Here is a 22,186-nt window from a genome sequence, read left to right on the forward strand (position 1 = left end):
AGCTATTTACCTGCTTAAAACCTTTCAGTGGCTCCCATTGCCTTCAGGGTGAAATCCACATAGCCTGTCTCGACATGTTAAGACTCGGTGCTGTCTCACTCTCAACCGTTCTTCCAGTCTCATCTCCAGGCAGCCCACCCTAGCTGTGAGTTCTCTCTTGAGCCACAGTCATGAGGTCCCTGCACATGGCAATCCCTGTGCCTGAAGGCCACTCATAAATACTTAACAAGCATCATTTTGATTGTCTACTACATGCCAGGTACTGTGCTAGACACTGCAGAGAAATTGGAGAGTAAATCCCAGTTCTTATCTTCAAGGAGCTCACTCTATAAATTCCAGCTAAGCTTTTTTACCCCCTTTCATACTTTACTGTTTTCCTGGTCACTTAGTTATCTAACATGTTTTAGTCATCTAATGACTCTCTGGCCCACTAGAATACAAACTTTGTGAAGACAGGTATTTGTATTTGTTCCCTTGAATCCCCAGTGCCCAGAACAGTAACTGAAACATAATAGGAGCCCAATTTGTTGAATGAGTTATATTGAAATTACTTAATGAATGACTTTGTAGTATTCTACTGTTTTCAGTTACCATACTCTACCAATCACCTACTTTTACCTATCGGTGTGTCTTCCACACATACATATTTTAAATAAATGACACTTCAGAGAACCTCTGTGAACATACATCTTTGCCCACATTTCTAATTATTTCCTTGTGATCAATTCCCAGAAGTGAAATTGCTGGGTTAAAACCAGTTTACGATTCCGCATCAATATATGCAAGACAGTATTTGCTTCTTCACACCCCATCTGACACTGGATATACTCATTCTCCTTGCCTATCTGATAGGTTAGAAAAGTGGCAACTCATTATGTTTTTAATTTGCATATTTTTGCAAATCACATCATTTTTTGAAAATGTTTGCTTTGGCCTATCCTATTTTACATAGTTTTCTAAGACGGACATGGAGAAGTGATTACTAAAAGAACCACACTGGACTGAACTTGTTCCTGTCTTGGTTTCTGCCCAGCTGTTATCAAAATATGACTGTGGTGAACTGTTATTTTTGGAGGTGATGGGACCTTTGGATGATTGATGATGTCGTATTTGTAAGAACAGCACCCCATCTTGGTCACATACCCAACTGAACAGACAAATCTTCGAGCAAGCCAGACTAAGATAGATCAGTTTCAGGAGCAGTTTCCACTTGAGACGTGGTGAGAATTTTCCAATACCCCCAACATTGGGTCATCTGCTTCTGATCTCAGAAAGCTGCTTAGAACTCCTGTCACCTGTGATATGCTCCATCTTCCAATATTAACAAGCAAACCAAGAGCCCAGCAATCCAAGGTATTATATTCTCTTCCCTTCCTTCTTTCTACACTTTCTTTGTTCACAGAGTAAACACAGGCAGGCAGAGTGAGAAATGTTAAAACAACTTTAAAGAATCCTCTACCCTTTTTCTTAACTTTAAGACAAAATTGACTGAACATGGACAGCTAAGACATCACTTTGGGGTTTTGAAATTCAAGTCCACTACATAGACCAATCCTACTCTGTGAGAATCAATACCTCCAGGCATCGTGGCTAGACAGTGGATCCCTGGGCATGCTATTCATGCCTAGCACAGCCCTCACTGGCTTCCGTGTATATTTTCAATGAATCACATCAGGATTCTGGCTGCAGAAACTCAGGGCTGATGCTCATTTTTGGGAAGCCAATTTCTCTTTCCAGTTGAAAAATTTATTACCAAAAGAATATCATCAAAGGCACCACTGCTATGATATCAACTAGCTTAAGGATTCTGCAAGAGGGAAATTTTTCTTTAATGTTCATCCCCTTCATGAATTTGCTTGAAAAGGTAGGTTATATTCCAAAGTTTTCTTAAGGAAAAGTTATTTTTCTTTTCTCATGTTGTGAGTGTTTAAAATAGACCCTTAATTTTCAGGTCTTTATTAGAGCCCTGGTTTTTCCAAAGGGGGACATATCTCTTTTTTCTATTTCTAGATTAGCTAAATTTTGAGGTTGGGTCTTATCAAAGTGATCTGTACGGAAACAGAGAAGCTGTCCCTGTTCTCTGTGCCAAATGCATCATTCTCCATCTCCACCGATGCTAATTAGAATCACAGCTGAACAGTCCCAAAGGATTGCCACACCATCGCTGAACTATGTTCCTTCTGCATTTAAAATGACATGTAAATGAAACCTGCAGCTGTTTAGAATGTTGTTAGAAAGATTTCCTATGGACCTTTTAACAGACCTCTGGGATGGTTAAAACGAGAGGTCCAGGTCTAAGTTCCAGGGGACAGAGACCAAACCCCATGAACCTCAGCCTTCGCCAGGAAAAGTGAGAGAAATGGTCAGCATGCAACCTGAAAAACGGACCTTACATCAGTGAGCACGCACAGCTTGGAGTACTTTGCTTCCTTCCTTCATTCCTTCATCAGATGAATATCTGTTTTATGAATGTACAATATTCCAGGTATGAAAGTAGATACCCAGGAAAACATGGCTAATATGTTAACTGAGGGAGATACCCAGAATGGAAACAAACAGGACCCTTTAAAATTAGCATTTACTGGAAGGTATACAGAAGGGATTGAAGAAGGTGTAGCTTTGGATAACAGTCAAGATAGATGGCTTTAAATCATGGTGGTCAGGGAGGGCTCCTAAGAAGAGGAGGTCTTTGGGAAGCAATCTTAAGAGTGAGAGGGAGGTGGTTATTCAAATAGCTTTTTATTCACTGTAGTACAACAATTCAGAACTTCTGAGATCTTACTTGAGAGGGTCGATATTCCTCTCTTGTCTGAACCGGATGCCCTGATCAGTTTCCCTGGTAACTTTAGAACGCCAGATGTTCTCTGTCACCTGCCAGAATGTCACCTTAGAATAAGGGCTTGGGCAAAGGATTAATAGAACCCTTTCCCCTTCCACTTAAGAATCTAACCTTTTGGTTAATTCTGGAGCTCTGTTCCCCTGGTAACCTGATAAGGGTAATATGTCAACTGTTGCTAGGCAACATCGCTAATGGTGACATGACTCCACATTTAGGCTGGGAGAAGTATATGCAGCTGATAGGAAGGCATAGCTGTGGGCTTCCCTAACTGGGGTGAGTACTCATAACTGGAAAGGTCACTGACCTGGACCCTGGAAACTCTGCCTGTGTTTTTGTGGGGCCAGGGCTGCTTGCACGCCCACCGATGAGGATTTAGTCTTTCACCTGAGCTATCACCTTGAGAGGGATGCCCTAATAACCATGGTAATTGTTACATGGGCTGCTGCAAGGATTTCCACAGAAGAAGAATGCCTGTTGCTGCCTTCCTGGGAGCTGTGGGTTCTGAATTCCAACCTGCTTAGTAGATATGTGGCCTGCGGGGGCAGTTCATGAGTCTGAATGTTTACTTGAAGCTAAGAAAACCCCTGATAGACCCTGCGGAGCAATATTTAGTGCAGGTAGGATCTTTAGAGGATTGAGAGTTGGGGTACAAAAGTCAAGTGCAGTTTGATGGCCCCAAGTTGGGAGGAAATCAATAAAATTAATCTCCACCTGAAACTAACTTCTTCCTGCTGTCTGCACAGCCCTCTTCTCTTCTCATTGATTCGAAAAATCAGTGGTGGAGCTAACATAGAAAATATTGAAACACTGACTAGAATATGTTCCAATCTGTGGTTGCCAGTCTCCTGGATTTCATAGCATAATGAACATTATAACATATTGAGGGAACAAATACCAGGTGCTCAAATTTTGTTCTATGGAGTAAGGGTACAAATAATGGCAGAAACAGAACATACACTCAACTCTCAAAGTCATTTCAAAAAACAAAACAGAAATCTCAACACAATTGTAGGAAGGAGATAATTATTAGATGGAATGATTTAGATTTATGATGCTTACAACATACACAAGACACAGTCTCCATTGAACAGATATGGGAAAAGCCTACTTTAAAATCCACTACCATGTTGTGATTCTTTTTCTCTTTTTGTTGGTAATTAGGGGAGAACTCATCACAGCCTGACACTGGCACATGGCCTACTGTTTGGGAACCTTGGATCCATATGTCTTCAAAGCTGCTTTCCAGCTCTGAAATTTTCTGATTCAAATCCTGCCCATTCTACAAAGTCAATTCCCATCACTGGGCTTTCTGCAATGTCACTACCCTGATTTCTACTCTCTGAATTACTTAAATAAATGCAATCAATATTGCACAAATTAAACATTTCTTAAATTCTGTCTTATATCATTAATTAAATATCTCCTCTGTGATCAACTTTTCAGTCCAATAAGATGATGTGCTCTTTAAAAGAAAGGAACAGCCCTTTCCTCTTTATTTTACCATTGCATTTACTTTGCAAAATCCTAAGCTAGAGGATGGCAAGCTTTTTCTGTAAAAGTCCAGATAATACATATTTTCAGCTTTATGGGTCATGTGTTCCTTGTTGCAGTGACTCAACTCTGTTAATGTAGTGAAAAAGTATCCACTGAGAATGGGTAAATAGACTGTTGTAGCTGTGTTCCAATAAAACTATACACAAAAGCAAGAGTCAGGCTGGCTTTTGCCTTTGGGCTGTAGTTTGCCAACCCCTACTCTAGGCAAAAGGACAAGCCCTCATTGCCTAATTGCAAATGGACTAATGGTTCCAGCAAAACTATTGACATCGCACTGTTGCTGCTTAGTACACCACTGATTTATGAGCTGTTCACTTCCCTATGGGAAAGTCATTTTCTAGCATCAGAGTTCCAGATGTTGAAGAAAGGGAGAGAGAACACCCACCAAGGTAACCCGTTTGACAACATTAATGTCAGGCTAAGATGTCGTGGACATCTTTCTTTCATATTAATATCCAGTTTAGCATGGAAGAGCCTTTTCAGATATACTAAGGGTTATACAGATGAGCATGGTTCTTTATGATACTGATGATGGAAGAGGAGAAAGACTAGGAGACAGGTAGAAAAAAGGGAGAAAATTATGAAGATGAAGAAAAGAAAGAGAAAATGGAAGAGGAAGGGTAGAAGGGTCTTATTTCTAATTCAGGGGGGGTCATTTTAAGCTGTATTATTTTGCTCAATTTTCTGTAATCTCTAACAAATCATTGACTACAATGAGAGAATGTTGCATATGATTTTACATGACAAGGTCTTATAATGTCTTTCTCTGAAATTAGACTGATTCCTTACCAGAATAGAAATTCATGTTAGTACAAGGGTTAATTTCTGGGTTCTGTTTTGTAAAGCACTCTAGACAGCTCTTCCCTAGGGACACTATGTAAATTTTGATGATTGATTGATTAATGGATTGATCTGGGGACTGCCCTACTGTTTCTAAAACATTTTCAATTGCCAGTAGTCATTCTGACCCACTGTGCAGAAATTAGGAGGCAGCTACCAGCTTCTATTCTTAAATGACAGCCCAACACAAGCCTATTGTTTTAAGGTACTTTGTCCCTATGGGTGTTGGATGAGAATTGATGGCTAGACAACTGGTAGAAGTCAACTCTGTTTACATGAGTGGGAGTTATAAGAGTGCACACCTTTGCAGTCCATAGCCCACAGTGTATCTTCAAAGAAATGGCATGCAATCAGCCTGTCACCAAATACATTCGAAGTAATATATTCTACAGAAAAGCATTTATTAATAGAACAGAAAAAGGTAGTGTTTTGTTCCTATTGTTTGACACAATACCAGCTCAAGCTGCTATTCCTTAACCATTATGTCCTCATGTTAAAGGCGATGTGACTCCCACTTACAGAATATTTGTCCCATTTAAGGCAACTGCAGCAAATAGTTTTCAATTAGGAATAAATCTTCTTCTCTGATTAATGATTCTATGGCAAATATATAAACAAACCAACAGTCACCACTGCACACTCTAAAATACGCTGGATGTAATAATTTCTGAAAATGGATTGCATGGGCATTTGTATTTTGGGGCTGTCCACGGATTTTCCCTTGGAGAATTACAACCCTTTTTTCACATATCCCCACTGTAGTCTTCTTGGGGGGAATTGTCACTCCAGAGCCCCTGCCCTCTTTCTGCCAAAGACCAAACTAAGCTAGGCAAAAGGAAATTTCCATTGTGGTATTTGAATCTATGAGAAGTTTGAGAAATATGGAAAATGTTTTGAAGATCTCTTATTCCAGTTCTCATACTTTGAGATATTATCAGTTCCCATGACCCACATTTTCTTGGGGCCACCCAAGCTCCTGTACTTACCCAAGTTATGTAGCATTTTTTGGATTCTGTAAGTTGTACCTCACACTTCAAATACATTTCTTTTCTGCCCAAGTTAACCAGAATCCATTTCTGTTGCTTGCAACTAAAGAACCCTAATTGAGTCAATAAGGAAGTAAGAATTTTAAGGAAAACAACACAGAGTATATACTTTTTACCCCATTTTTCCCCTGCCATAAAGATCTATCAATATAATATTGCAGTGAACTTTTTAAGTGTTAAAAGAGATAATGAAGATGTTCCAGTGTGCTAAAAAATGTTTAGGGATTTTTTTTTTTTCATGAGGCAAGATGGCTGGCTAGACAGAGACATTATTTGTCTCTCCTGCAAGGACAGAGAATACGCCAAATGTGAGGTTACACTTGGATGAGAAAAATGAAAGAAGGGAGAAGGAACACATCGAGGGACTAGCAGAGATTTTTCTGAGTGCAGAGACTCAGGATAGTCACAAAGAGAATGGAAAAATTCTCCTCCTCGACCAACACTGCCCTGCCCATCCCCCACTCCAGAACGGTGGGACTCAGGAGGAGTTTCTAACTACAGGAAGGTGAGTGGACCTGTCTGTGGCCCAACCCACAGGGGAGTCTGCATCACCCCTGTGGCCATGCATTCAGTGTCAGGAAATACTGCAGACACAAGCAGCCAGAGGAGGGACCCAACCCCCACCCCCAGGTAATAGACTGCTTTGGCAAGCTTGGGACTGGGATAGGCCCTTGGCTTCAGGCCCCACGCTCTGGGAACAGATGGTTCGGTGCAGCAAGGGTACACATACAGTACTTACAGCCATGAGGAGGGGGAGGAGAACCCACAAGCTTATCTCAAACACAGCCTCTGCAGCCAGACACCTGGTGAGGGAACTCCTGGTGGCACATGCTTCTGAACTTACCTGGGGAGGGCCACACACTAAATCGCTCTCACCTCTTGGGCCTCAGACTTCTGTATCAGTCGTAGATTTGAGATTGGCCCAAACACCTGAGACCATATTACTCTGTCCCCCACAGAGGTCTCTCTCCCCTGTGGCTGCATCACTGCACTGGATTGCCCACACCTGTGGCCATGTGGCTCCTGTACCCTGGGAATAGGTGGTCCAGTGTAGTAACGGAGCCATCCTCAGGATGGAGGGGTTGGCACACACACTACTGAGAATCAGAAAACTGCCTAATGGAAGCACCTAGCCACTGATGGTAACACCACCTTCGTTGGTGAGGCACCCTTGCATTTTGTGCAGCCACGAAGAGGTAGTGGAGGACTCATACACCTCTCTTGGGCATAGACACATGCCTGCACACCAATGAGCCTGCCCAGGTCTGCCTGCCCCAGCAAGGGGACTTCAGAGGGATCTGGCATTTCTCTTGGGGTCACAGTAGCCCAACCACAGCCCCAGTGCCCTTGTGTGGGTCAGCCCACCCCAGCTGAGGATATTCAGAGTGTCCCAGTATGCTCTCTGGATCACAGTGACCTGTCCACAACCACAGCAGACTCACTCAGAGTGGCCACTCCAGCTAAGCAGCTATAGAGGGCCCCAGCATCCCTCTTGGGAGTGAAAGATCCCACCCCAAAGTGCTAACACCTTTCCCAGAGTACCCCAGTTCAACAGTGGTGCTACAGACTATCCCAGTGTCCCTCCTGAGAATACAGGGCCCCACATGCAAATCCAGTGACCCCACTGAGCATTGCCTACTTCAGCAATGAAGCTACAGACTACCTTAACACATCCCCTTGGGGTAAGGGCTTTGCCCAGAGCCCCAGGGACACCATTGAGTCACCCACTCTAGCTGAGTGCCATCATCACCCTCCTCAAAGCCTAAGGTCCTAAACTTGACCCCCAGTATCCTTACCCAGGGTCATCCATTTAAGTTGAAGACCTCCAGACCACTCCACAGCACCTATCAGGGTCATGGGTCAGTAGCTGGGGTGCCAGTGCTTCTGCCCAGGGTCACTTACATCAGCCAGGGAGCAATAGGGCGTCCAGGCACTTTCAAGAACCCAAGATCTCACCCATGACCTTGATGGACCAACCTAGTGCCACTCACTTCAGTAACAAACAACTGAGTGCCCCAGTGCCTAGGTCATGAGGCACTCACAGAAACTCTGGCTTCAGATATGGCCAGAGTAACCATACACAGACTATAATACCCAATGGTCAATGTAAAACACATCTGCAGATGGCAGTCTCTCTCCTCAAAATCCACTCCAGAGTAATAGAAGCAACTGCTCCACCAGATGACCAAACATCAACATAGAGATATCAAAAACATGAAAAAACAAGAAAATATAACTCCATCAAAAGAATGTGATAGTTCTCAAGTACCAGACCCAAACAGCAGGAAACACTTGAAATGACTGAAAAAGAATTCCAAGCAACAGTCTGAAGGAAACTCAGTGAGATACAAGAGGACTCAGACAACACCATGAAATGAAAAAAAAAAAAAAAAAACCCCAAAATCTAGGATATGAAGGAGATTTATAAAGAGATAAATGTCTTTTAAAAGAACATAACAGAACTAATGGAACTGAAGGATTCATTCAACTAAATAAAAAGTACAACTGAGTGCTCTAGCAGCAGGCTAGAGCAAGCAGAAGAAAAGTTCTAACCTTGAAGACAGGTGTTTTGAAATAACCTATGCAGACAATAAAAAAGAAAAAAATAATTTTAGAAAATGAAGAAAACTTGTAAGAGCTGTTGGACAACCTTAAACATACAAACATCTGAATTATCGTGTTCCAGGAGGTGAGGAGAAAGGAAAAGGCATTGAAAACCTGTGCAATGAAATAATAGCAGAAAACTTCCCAGGTATTGAGAGAGATATGGACTTTCAGAGCCAAGAGGTTCAAAGATCTCCAATCAGATTCAATCCACAAAGGTCCTATCTGAGACACATTATAGTCAAACTGGCCAAAGTCAAGGACAAAGAGAGAATCCTAGAAACAGCAGGAGGAAAGCATCAAGTCACCTGTAAGGGAGATCCCATCAGACCAAAAGCAGATTTCTCAGCAGAAACATTACAGGCCAGGAAAGAATGGGATGATATATTCAAAGCACTGAAAGAAAAAAAAAACAAACAAACTATCAGCCAAGAACACTATACTCAGCAGGCTATCCTTCAGAAATGAAGGGGAAATAGTGTACTTCCCAAACAAAAACTGCGGACTTCAGCGCCACACAACTGGCACGACATGCAAAACTTTAAAAACTATACAAATACATGGTAATTAAAAAACATGTACTTGAATGACCCATAAGTCCAAGAAGAAATTAAACAGGAAATAAAAATTTTTTGAAACTAATGAAAATAAAGACACTTCATATCAAAACCCATGGAATACTGAAAAAGCATTACTAAGAGGGACGTTTACTGCAATAAATGCTTACATTAAAAGAATAGAAAGATTCCAAACAAACCATCTAATGTTACATCCCAAAGAACCAGAAAAGCAAGAACAAAATTAGTAGATGGAAAGAAGTAAGATCAGAGAAAAACTAAATGAAATAGAGACCAAAACAAGATACAAAAGATCAATGAAACAAAAAGTTGGTTTTTTTAAAAGATAAACAAAATAGACAAATCATTAGCTAGTCTAACTAAAAAAACAAAAGAGAACACCCAAATAACAAAAACCAGAAATGAAAAAAGGGGAAATTACAACCAACATCACAGAAATGAAAAGGATCATTAGAAAAAATCTATTACAAACAACTTTATGCCAACAAATTTGAAAACTGGAAGAAATGCATAAATTTCTGGACACATGTAAACTACCAAGACTGAACCAAGAAGAAATAGAAAGTTGAACAGACCAATAATGAGCAATGAAATTGAAGCATTGAGCAGCTGTCTCGTAACAAAGAAAAGCCCAGGACTGGATGGCTTCACTGCTGAATCCTACCAAACCTTTAAAGAATTAATGCCAATCCTTTTCAAACTATTTCAAAAAATTGAAACAAAAACCGCTCTCCCAAACTCATTCTATGAGGCCAGCATCACCCTGATACTAAAACCAGACAAAGATACAACAAAGAAAGAAAACTATAGGCCAATATCCTTGATGAACAAAATTCTTCAATAAAATATTAGCTACAGAATACAGCAGCACATCAAAAAGATTATACATCATGATCAAATGATATTTATCTCAGGGATGCAAGGACAGTTCAATATATGCAAATCAATAAATCTGATATGTCCCATCAACAAAATGAAGGACAAAAACCATGTGATTATCTCAATAGACACAGAAAAAGCTTTTTACAAAATTTAACATCCCTTTATTATAAAGACTCTCAACAAATTGGGCACAGAAGGAAATTATCTCAACACAGTAAAAGCCATGCATGACAACCCCAAAGCCAATATCATCCTGAATGGGGAAAAGCTGAAAGCTTTTCCTTTAATAACAGGAACAAAATGAGGATGTCCATTCTCACCACTCCTGTTTAACACAATAATGGAAGTACTAACCAGAGCAATCAGGCAAGAGAAAGAAATAAAGCGCATCCAGACTGGAAAAGACAAAGTCAAACTGTCCCTGTTTGCAGATGACATGACCCTATATACAGAAAAACCTAAAGATTCTACAAAAAAACTCCTGGAGCTGATAAATGAATTCAGTAAAGTTGTAGGATATGGAATCAATAGACAGAAATCAGTAGCATTTTTATACACCAATAATGAACTAGCAGAAAAAGAAATCAAGAAAGCACGCCCATTTACAATAGCTACTCAAAAAATAAAGTACCTAGGAATAAATTTAATCAAGGAGGTGAAAGACCTCTACAATGAGAACTTCAAAACACTGCTGAAAGAAATTAAAGTGGACACAAAAAGATGGGAAGACATTCCATGTTCATGTATTATAAGAATTAATATTGATGTCCATACTACCCAAAGTAATCTACAATTTTTCAATGCAATCCCCATCAAAATATCATGACATTCTTCACAGAAACAGAAAAAACAATCTTAGCATTCATATGGAACAATAAAAGACCCTGAATAGCCAAAGCAATCCTGAGCAGAAAAAGCTGGAGGCATTACACTACCTGACCTCAAATTATACTACAAAGCTATAGTAACCAAAGCAGCATGGTACTGGCATACAAACAGACAGATGGATCAATAGAATAGAATAGAGAACCCAGAAATTAACCCATATGATCTTTGACAAAGGCAGCAAGTCTACATACTCGGGAAGAGACTGCCTTTTCAACAAATGGTGCTGGGAAAACTGGATACTCATATGCAGGAGAATGAAACTAGACCCACACCTCTCACCATATACCAAAATCCACTCAAAATGGATTAAAGAATTAAATATACATCCTGAAACAATAAAACTCCTTAAAGAAACACTCCTAGGAGAAACACTCCAGGAAGTAGGAGTGGGTACAGACTTTAGGAATAGGACCCCAAAAGCACAGGCAACTAAAGGAAAAATAAACAAATGGGATTATATCAAACTAAAAAAATTCTGCACAGCAAAAGAAACAATCAAAAGTGTAAGAGACAACTAACAGAGTGGGAGAAAATATTTGCAAAGTATACATCTGACAAAGGATTGATATCCAGAATGTACAAGGAACTCCAGCAAATTTACAGCAAAAGAACAAATAACCCAATTAAAAAATGGGCAAAAGAGCTGATTAGGCATTTCTCAAGGGAAGATATATGAATGGCCAACAGAGACATGAAAAAATGCTCAACTTCATTCAGCATCCGGGAAATGCAAATGTAGATCACTTTGAGATACCATCTCACTCCAGTTAGGATGGCTGATATCCAAAAGACTGAGAATGATAAGTGCTGGAGAGGTTGTGGAGAAAAAGGAACTCTCATCCACTGTTGGTGGGACTGCAAAATGGTGCAGCCTTTATGGAAAATGGTATGGAGGTTCCTCAAACAATTAAAAATAGATCTATCATAGGACCCAGGTATTCCACTGTTGGGAATATAACCAGAGGACTGGAAATCATCATGCCAAAGGGATACCTGTACCCCAGTGTTCATCGCAGCACTATTTACAGTAGCCAAGAGTTGGAACCAGCCCAAATGTCCATCATCAGATGAGTGGATAAGGAAACTGTGGTATATATACACAATGGAATACTACTCTGCTATGAAAAAGAATGAAATACTGCCATTTGCAGCAACATGGATGGACTTAGAGAAAATTATATTAAGTGAAATAAGCCAGGCACAGAAAGAGAAATACCACATGTTCTCACATATTTGTGGGAGCTTAAAATAAATAAATGAATGAATGAATAAACACACAAACAAATAAAAGGGGGAGAAGACACAACAATCACAAAAATTCCTTGAACTTTTTAAGTTAAATGAACAGATATGATGTTGGGGGGAGTGGAGGGGGTGGGGAGGAATGGGTAAAGGGGCATGAAAATCAACTACAACGTATATTGAGAAGTAAAATAAATTTTTTTTAAAAGTCAGTAAAGAAAAAAAAGAAAGAAAGAAAAAGAAATAAAATACATCCAGATTGGGAAGGAAAAGAAAAAAGCCTTTAAAAAGTCAATAATTGTTCTTTAAATAATACAATAAATAAAGCTTACACTTATTTTCTATGATGCATATGGTCATTGATGAACATAAAGAAATGCCCATTTGCTTTAAAATAGAGTGTGGCTGTTGTAAAATCCACAAAATCAGGATCGATGTGATTCTATGGTTCTATTTTATAGGGGAGGGAAGTTGGACAGGAAGTTGAGTGACTTGCCTTCATAGTAAATCTTCAGAGGATGTGGGAATAGAAATTGGATTTCATACTGCTTTTCCAGGCATCTTTCTTAAAATGATAGTGCTCTGTTTCTGAGATCAAGTCAGTTATGAGTGATTAATTAACAATTTTGTGTCCAATTGCTTTGTTTAACTGTAACCCTTTACTTCCAAGTTCCCATCTTATTTTTGTTCACCTTCAAACTATTATTTCAATTATCTGGAGTATGTACCTTTTCTTTAGATTTTTTTGTTCAGTATGACTTCATGTGGATGAATCAATTTTCCAGAAATATCTCTCCGGTTCAATAGTTTCTACAATGAATATGGTAATGTGACTCTTCAAGAAAGCCTTTCTCTCTCTCATTCTGGTGAATCTTTATCTCTGTTTAAAAATGATTAAATAACCAAATCATGATGCCTTCTCTTTAGGTGAAAATGAGTTCTACATTTGTAATTTAAATATATGGGCCTAGAAATATACTTCTCTGCTTTCTGTGCACTACATTCTATGAAGACTAATTATATGCTTTCACTGTTCAACAGCAATGAACTTGTAATACAATAATACTCTAATCAATGCCTTATGCTTATATGCAGCCAGACTATCATTCCCTTTAATTTGTAGTACACTGACTTCTCAGAGGGGCATAAAATAATGAGAGCCTGTTTTCTTTCTGAACTATAATTGTGTATGTACCTTTAACCCTAGGATTTGATTATAACAAAGGCTGAATTGCTCGTTGTCCTTCAATAAAGTCTTGTGTTCACGGGTAAGATGCCTAATTGAAGGTGTATTTGGCCACCTGAACTCACAGAGATTAAGCAATTTAGAATGAAAAGCAGCCACAGTGGTACTTTATAGGGGCAATTATCCTTGTAGCAGTTTTGATTTTCTGAACCAGAAACTTAATTACAACATAATATTCATCTAATACATTTTTAAGGCAAGCCAAAAAACAGAAGAAGCATTCTTGTATAGTGGAATAAACACTTAGCAAAACATTACAAGAACTGAATTCTATTTCTGCCACTAACTAGTCTGTGATCTTGGGCAAATTCCTGAACCATTTGGGGCCTAAAATTTTTCTGTAAAATGAGTATAATAAAATATGTGTTATATATTCTAAAGAATTATTAGTGGACTCATATATAATAAAATATATAGTTATAAAATCTTAAGAAGGTAATAAGGCATTGGGAAAATATAAAGCGATCTTGTTAAGAGCTAGGTTGCTGTTAACAAGTCTTATCTAGCACCAGATTCTGACCAGGGCTCCACCTCCTACCCCATTCCCCTGTAGCTGACATTCTTCCTCACCCCACTGAGTATCAGCCATGCCCTTTAGGTAGGATTGACCACCTCCCAAGTTGGCATAAAACAATCAGCACAAACCCAACTCTCTTGTCAAAGTGTCAGTTCAGGAATAAATATCCAAGCAAAAGGCACTCTTAAGCCATAGTGACTGGTAGGCACATGATTTAATTAGTTCAATGAGAGTGAAGCTCAGAACTTCCTGAATAAGGAAGCACACCTCTGGAGGGTGTGCTGTGCAGACGTGAGGTAGGAACTATCACAGCTGGTGTGCTACCGTAGGGCAACCGGCCGGAGAAGAGCATAAGTTAGAGAGCTGCAGGGAAATAGACCTGAAGCCCTGATCTAACTGTACCTAAAGCCTACATTACTTTGGACTGTTTCAATCATGGATCCAAACACTTTCTTTATTGTTCAAATCAGTTTGAACTGAGCCTTTTGAGATTCTGACTAAAAACATCTTGACTTATACACAGCCTCAAGGACATAGTGTGAAGTAAGGCATGGAATGGGGGATAAGAAACCGTTAATGAAATGCCAAATAAGTGAAAGAAGAAAATAGAACAACTTTAGAAAAGAGGAGATGTATGATAGATATTCCCTCCTTATTCCCTCCATCCTTTCCTTTCCTTAAGACTGATGGTTGCGTGTTCTGGGAGGAAGGGTATAGAGATGGATGAAGAGACAACTATATCTTGGATTAGTTAAGTATCAGTGACTCAACACAATGTTAGTTTAGAGTACAATTTTCTATGGGTGGGGGAAGGTGAGGAAGTCTGCTCCTGGCAGTCATGCAAGAAGCTAGGTTGCTGGAGTCTTTGCATTTTGCCCATGGAACTTCCTAGATGGCATATGTGTTGGTATCTAGCCATTAGAAATGGGAAGATGAAGAAAAGAGGTTCAACCTTCCATTAGTATTCTATCACGTAGTCAAACTTAACTGGAAAGAAGTTGGGAATGTAGTTGAGCTGTGTATTCATGAGAGGATGAACTGGTTTAGTGAACAATTATTGGGTCTCTGCCTCATACATGTAACAGCTATGGTTTTTGGCTTGTGGGTTTTGGTTAAAAATAGTTTATGCTACAAACTTAAATGTGTACCAGAACCAGGTGAATAATATAGAGTAGTGAAACTAGCCAGGCAGAATATAATAAAGAATGGCAGAGATTTGGTCAAACCAGAGAGCCCATTTTGATTGAAAGAGAGAGCTATCGATCACTCAAGCCATTGTTGTCAAATGGGAATCTGAATTCAGTGTTTCCAGATCTTCTAATTTCTCAAGATCAACTAGAAATCTAGATTTTATGTGCAATCATTTTGATTTTTGAATGTTGGAAAATTACTCAGCATTTAAACAGGAAGAAAATCAAAATAGACCTATTTCCACTTGTTGATCACCAGCTTATGACCTGCATGGTAGATTTGTTAGCCTGTTAGTAATTGTTTTTCAGCATATGACCCTAATACAAATGCATGTATATTTACTAAAATTATATGAATATACCACCAATCTATATTTCAAATATTATTAAATGTTAATTTCTAATTACTTAGATATAAAACTAAAATGAACTTTTCAATGTTTTCTCCTTACACTTTAGGGGATTATAATGTATGTACCATATTTTGGAGACAACAGTTCTATGGGTCCACTGTTATTCATTTGACAGTTAAATTCTTTTTAGAAATTTTTGTTCTCTAAAACCCTTATCTTGTATATCCTTTCATATAAACCTGGATTGTGATTAAGTTAGTTTAGAGGAATTAGACCTCCTACATTGTCTGTCAATAGTTTTTCTCTTAGTGATAAGCAGACTATGACAATGACAGTCTTATAGCATCATCTGAGGCCCATTTCATCCTATGCAGGAGGGATGGTGTTCAATCCCAAGTTCTGAGATGACACATATTCTAAAAATTTTTTTTTCTTTTCTTTTTTACTTTAAAGGGCTATATATATAAATATATTTTATTTGTAGAAAACCACTTCTGACTGTGACAATAATACAGAATTCTCATGATGCTATGTTTTATAATCTGAAGAACTATAAAAATACACATACCAAATATACTCAGTAGATAAATATATAACATCTTTTCAAAGCATTCAGGCATGGAGAGATATTGTTAATAGCTTTCATTTAATTTTTATGAAATATATTTTTTCACATTTATTTAATATATATCTTTCACTGAGTAGGTTCTTTCCTCAATTTCCTGAGTTCAGTGTAATCTAGAGTTATTTAAGAGAACCAAATACTCAGCAACAGATAGAGGTTGTAATTAAATATTATAGTATGGGCCTGTCATAGACTTGACTATAAAAGGAAAGTAAGAGGAAGGGCCTAAGAAAATGTTTTCATGTCAGCTAGTCTTTGAATTAGAGACCTGAGAGAAATCCATGGATGTGTTGAAGTCAAAAACAACTATACATTTGTTCAAGTCATTGAGATCAATGTGAATGTTAAGTAATAGAGACCCACTACTAACAATTGTTTAGAGCTGCAAATGGCAGCTTTGTTTTTATTTCCTTTCACCCCTTTCATTTCACTTTCACATGACCTTAGGTAAGGAGATGTCCTTAAACTTTAAGGTTGCACCTGTTAGTAGATTGTACTTGTTAGTAGTATATTTAAGGTTGTTCCTGATAGTAGTATATTTAGACTTGTGTAACCATCACCAGAATTTTAGAACATTTTATCACCCCCAAAAGAAGACCCATACCCAATTAGCAATCATTCCCCATTTCTCCTCAAATCCACAACCCCCTTTACTCCCCACCCTGCCCCCACTCCCCACCCCATGCCCTTTCCCTCTGCTGCCCTAGGCAACTGCTAGTCCACCTTCTGTCTCTATAGACTTGCCTGTTCTGGGGATTTCATACAAATGCCATTATACAATATGTGGTCTTTTGTGACCGGCTTCTTTTGCTTTGCATAATGTCTTCAAGACTCATACATGTCACAACATTTATCAGTACTTAATTCCTTTTTATTGCTGAATAATGTTCTATTGCAAAGATATACTACATTCAATTTATCCATTCATCAGCTGATTGACATTTGAGTTCTTTCCATCTTTCGCATGTTATGAATAATACTGCTGTGAACGTTTGTATGCAAGTTTTTGTGTGAACATGTTTTAAGTTCTCTTGGGTATGTACTTGGGATTCTAATTGCTGGTGACATGATAACTCTGTGTGATCTTTGAGGAACTGCCAGACTGATTTCCAAAGCACCCATACTACTTCACATTCCCACCAGTAATGTATGAGGGCTCGAGTTTCTCCACACTTCCTATTGTCTTTTTTGTAGCCACCCTTGTAAGCAAGAAGTGGTATCCTGTTGTGGTTTTGATCTACATTTCCCTGATGACAAATTTATTTTTTAAGACTTTACACCTCATCAGTAAAAGTAGAAAAAAAAAATACTTTCTTTTTAAAAAAACTAAACTTTTGAGGCAGATTTGTGCTAATAACATGAACCAGGAAAAAAAAAATGAGCCAAAGTGGAAGAATTTATTTCTATTTAACTGCACCCAAATATCAAATATCTTAATAGAAGGCATGCTTAATGCCATATGTTTCCCATGTGTAAAAGAGACTGGCAGGACTTACTATTTTAACTGTACTTTTGATGAGACTATAAGGAATTTCTTAAAATACATGCTGGGAAGGAACAAGAAGAAGGAGCAGGAAGACAAATTAGAAGCTATTGTAGGAGTCTGGGCAAGAGAAGACGGTGGCTTGGATTAGGTGGTAGCAGGGTTTGGGGTTTTGATGAGCATTCAGGAAATGCCTTATGAATTACACACTATGAAAATATTACTGGAAGAACTGAACTTGAAGGATGTACAGAATGTCAACAGGTCAAGCAGGTGTGAGAAAAAGAAAAAAGCCAGTGTAGAGAACTTCACTTGGCAGTATAAAGGGCATGTAAAGGGAAAGAGCAAGCTTCTGGGTTATACTAGAGCAGTGGTCTTCAAAGTACACTGCTGTCACCAGTAGCATCAGCTTCAGCTGGGAACTTACTGGAAATCCAAGTTCTTAGGCCTTACAGACACCTACAGAATTAGATGGGGGAATTGGTGGGGGGGAAGGGGAGCAGAAATCTGTGCTGAAGCCCTGCAGATGATTCTGTTGCACACCAAGGTTTGAGAACTGATCCCTAGAGTGTAGTGTGGAAGCATTATTAGATAGGGCCAGAAAGGTAAGTGAGTACCAACGGGAGTGAGGGTCTCTAGTGAATCTGGTAGCTCATAGAAAGGTCATGAGAATTTTATGAGCAGGGGCATGATTGATTACAGCAACAGTTCAGGAGTATTAAGTTGACAGTAGTGATAGGTGAAATTGCCTAGATGGGATTGGAGGCTGGAATGAATTAAGAGACTATCACAATGATCTAGTTGAAAAAATATTAGACATCTGAAAGCCACCATTGAGGGAAGTTAAGGACTTGCTAATCATTTGATTCATGGAAAAAATAAAGAGGAGTTAAAGATGTATTCAGTTTTTCTTCCCTAAATTTCATGGTGTTGGGAAAAATAGGAAAATGTCAGGTCCCCTCAGATGTTCAGAACCTTGATGAGCATTTGCTGTAAATATCCTCAGGTGTTCCTTGTTACTACTTAATGTAAATTGTGTATGGGCACCAAGGTGTCCAGGGTTGTGGACTTAAGTATAAAAGACTAACAGCTCTGATCCACAGTGCTTCTCAGAACTCTCAGAGAAGCCACTAGGACCATTGCTCCTAGATCTGAATAAAGCCCATTCATTTTTCTATACCCACGGCTCCCAGAACCCTTTTTTTTTTCTACTACCTAGCTCACAGACCTGTGTGGGGAGGGTTTGTAACCCAATCTGTGCAACAGACTCGAGGGGTCTGTAAGCCCTAGCTTTACAATTGGTGTAGTCGGCAGGATATTTGAGCAGGTACAAGAGCCAAAAGCCCCTTGGAGCGGGAGGAAATGTGGCTACTCCTGAATATGTTGTGCCCTCTGGCCACTTTCCTGTTGACCGGGATCTGGTTGCTGCTTGCTATACTACAAGTCAGCACAGACCAGGCACTCCATGAAGCAGTGCGGCCTTGGAGAGCCCCTTTGGAGGGGGGAGGAAATGTGGCTGTCCTTGAGTATATGGTGTCTGGTGGCCACTTTTCTGCTGAACGGAGCCTGGCTACTGCTCACTATCATACAAACTGTTCGAGATTTAAAGAAGAAAGCAGAGCTGTTGGAAGCATGGATAATCTGTCCCGAGGATGATGTGCTGGGACTGGGCACCCCTGCCTCTCACACCTGGAACAACAAACCCAGTGGTGAGTTGGATGAGACTTTGCATCTTCAGTCACCAGAAACTGAAACACGAGCAGCCTGTAGGACCAGGTGGACAACCAGCAGGTGATCCACAGGTGACTGAATTCACTACCTATGTCTCGTATACCCAGGTTGAATTAGTTGATTTAGGGAGACAGTTCCAGGAGAAACAGGGGGAGCCCCTAGCTGCTTGGCTGCTGCGGTTATGGGACCTAGGGATGGGTAGTGTGATACGCTCTGGTGAGGAGATGGAAAAATTGGCCTCTATTACCATGCACCCATCCCTGAGGCAGCAGCTGCAGAATAGCTGCAGATACACACGAGGGCCAGATAATCACTCCTTAATGGAATGGGTGAGTGCAGCTGCCGGAATCATGTGGGCAAATGCTGGAAAACTGCCCAAGACTGTGAGTAAATGGCAAACATATACTGACTTGGTTCAAATAATTCGTGAGCTGGGGATGAGGCAGTCCATGTTTAATGTGAACACCCGTGGCCTGGATGATAAAAATTTTACAGGCAGCATGAGAGACATAGTGCTGCAAAATGCCCCATCAACATCCTTTGGGTCACTGATGGCCATACTGGCCCCATACCTTGGTCATCCTATACATGAAGTAACAACCGTGATAGCCAGCCTGGGTGAAGTAGAGGATAGAAGACAAGCAAAAAGTGTCCGGAAGGTGGCTAAGACCCAACCCCTAATAAATGATCAGGATCTTATCCTGAGGGGACCAAACAAGACTAGCGGTAAGCAGATGTGGCTTGACTTGCTTGCAGCAGGGGTTGATAGCAAGAAAATTGACTGGCAGCCAAATGCAGTCCTGTTTGCCTTGTGGCAGCAATTACACCCTGAACAGCATTTCACTAAACATCCAGAAACAGGTAGCAAAGTGTGCTAAGTGGACTTAAAGGATTTTTTGATTGCTTCTGAGGAGGTGGATGACATGTTCCAGTTCGATTAGGGAGAAGGCCAAGGTACTCGTCTTTTGGGAGCAGGCGAGGACTGGAGGCCTCATGTTGAACTTGCAATACACTGGTCAAGGACTAATGTGCAGCATGTCTTGGCATTGGTGGATACAGGCACAGAATGTAGCCTGATATATGGCAATCCAGATAAGTTTCCCAAAGCCACAGTTCATATAGATGGATATAAAGGACATACTATTGAAGTCAAAGCTGTGTCACTGCCATTAAGCATAGGACGATTGCCCCCTAGTGTGTATACTGTATATATATCCCCAGTAGCTGACTACATCTTGGGTATGGATGTATTTTATGGCTTGCACCTGCAAACAACAGTTGGAGAGTTTCAGCTACAAACACAGAAAATAAAGCCTGTGTTATGGGAATATGCTAAACATGACCCACAGGTGTTACCCCAGCCAAGACATGTGGTTAATGTAAAGCAGTATCAACTACCAGGAGGACATGCAGAGATAGGTGCCACTATATTGGAATTAGAAAAAGTTGGCATTATTCGTCCAGTTCATAGCCCATTTAATGCTCCGGTATGGACAGTGAAAAAACCTGATGGTACCTGGAGAGTGACTGTACACAATCCAGAACTAAACAAAGAAGTGCCTCCTTTGCATGCAGCCATGCCTTCAGTTCACGACGTGATGGATAAGCTGACGACTCAGCTGGGAACTTATCATTATGTATTGGACCTTGTAAATGATTTCTTCTCTATTCCAATCTCAGCTGATAGCCAAGATCAGTTTGCCTTCACCTGGGAAGGGAGGCAGTGAACCTTTCAAATATTGCCCCAAGGTTATCTGCATGTCCCAACCTTCTGTCATGGTTTAGTGGCTGGGGACCTAGCCAAGTGGACAAGGCCCAGCACGGTTACAATGTTTCACTATATTGATAATGTGTTGTTAATCTCTGATTCTCTTACAGATTTAACCCAGGCAGCTCCAACACTGTTAAGCCTTGGAACAATGTGGGTGGGCTGTGAACAAATCCAAAGTGCAAGGACCTAGGCTGTTAGTCATAGTCTTAGGAGTGGTCTGGTTGGATAAGATGAGGGTCTTCCCAGAAGCTATTGTAGACAAGATACAGGCATGCCCTTGACCCACAACTGTAGCTCAGCTACAGAGATATTTAGGACTTCTGGGGTATTGCAGAGCTTTTGTACCCCATATGGTTCAAATGGCATGCCCACTGTATGCATTAACAAAGAACCTGGGATTGGACTCAGGAAGTAGAACAGGCTTACTGGGCTACAAAAAGGGTAATACAGCAACAAGTGGCTGATCCCACTAAGCCATTTGAGTTAGACGTAAATATCACCCAAGAGGGGTTAGAATGGGTTTTGTGGCAGAGACAAGACCAATTCCGAACACCTGTAGGATTCTAGTCTCAGCTCTGGAAGGGTGCTGAAGTACACTATTCTCTAATAGAAAAATAGCTAGTAGCTGAATATTCTGCCTTGATGGCCACCGAAGCTATACCAGGAACTGCCAAAATCCTAGTAAAGACAACATATCCCATACTAGGCTGGCTGCACACGTGGACAACCAACCCTAAAACAGGTCTAGCTCAGACTCCCACTCTGTCTAAATGAGGAGCATATATAGAATAAAGAAG

This window comes from Cynocephalus volans, chromosome 11 (assembly GCF_027409185.1).
Source record: "Cynocephalus volans isolate mCynVol1 chromosome 11, mCynVol1.pri, whole genome shotgun sequence".
In the NCBI taxonomy this organism is placed as follows: Eukaryota; Metazoa; Chordata; class Mammalia; order Dermoptera; family Cynocephalidae; genus Cynocephalus; species Cynocephalus volans.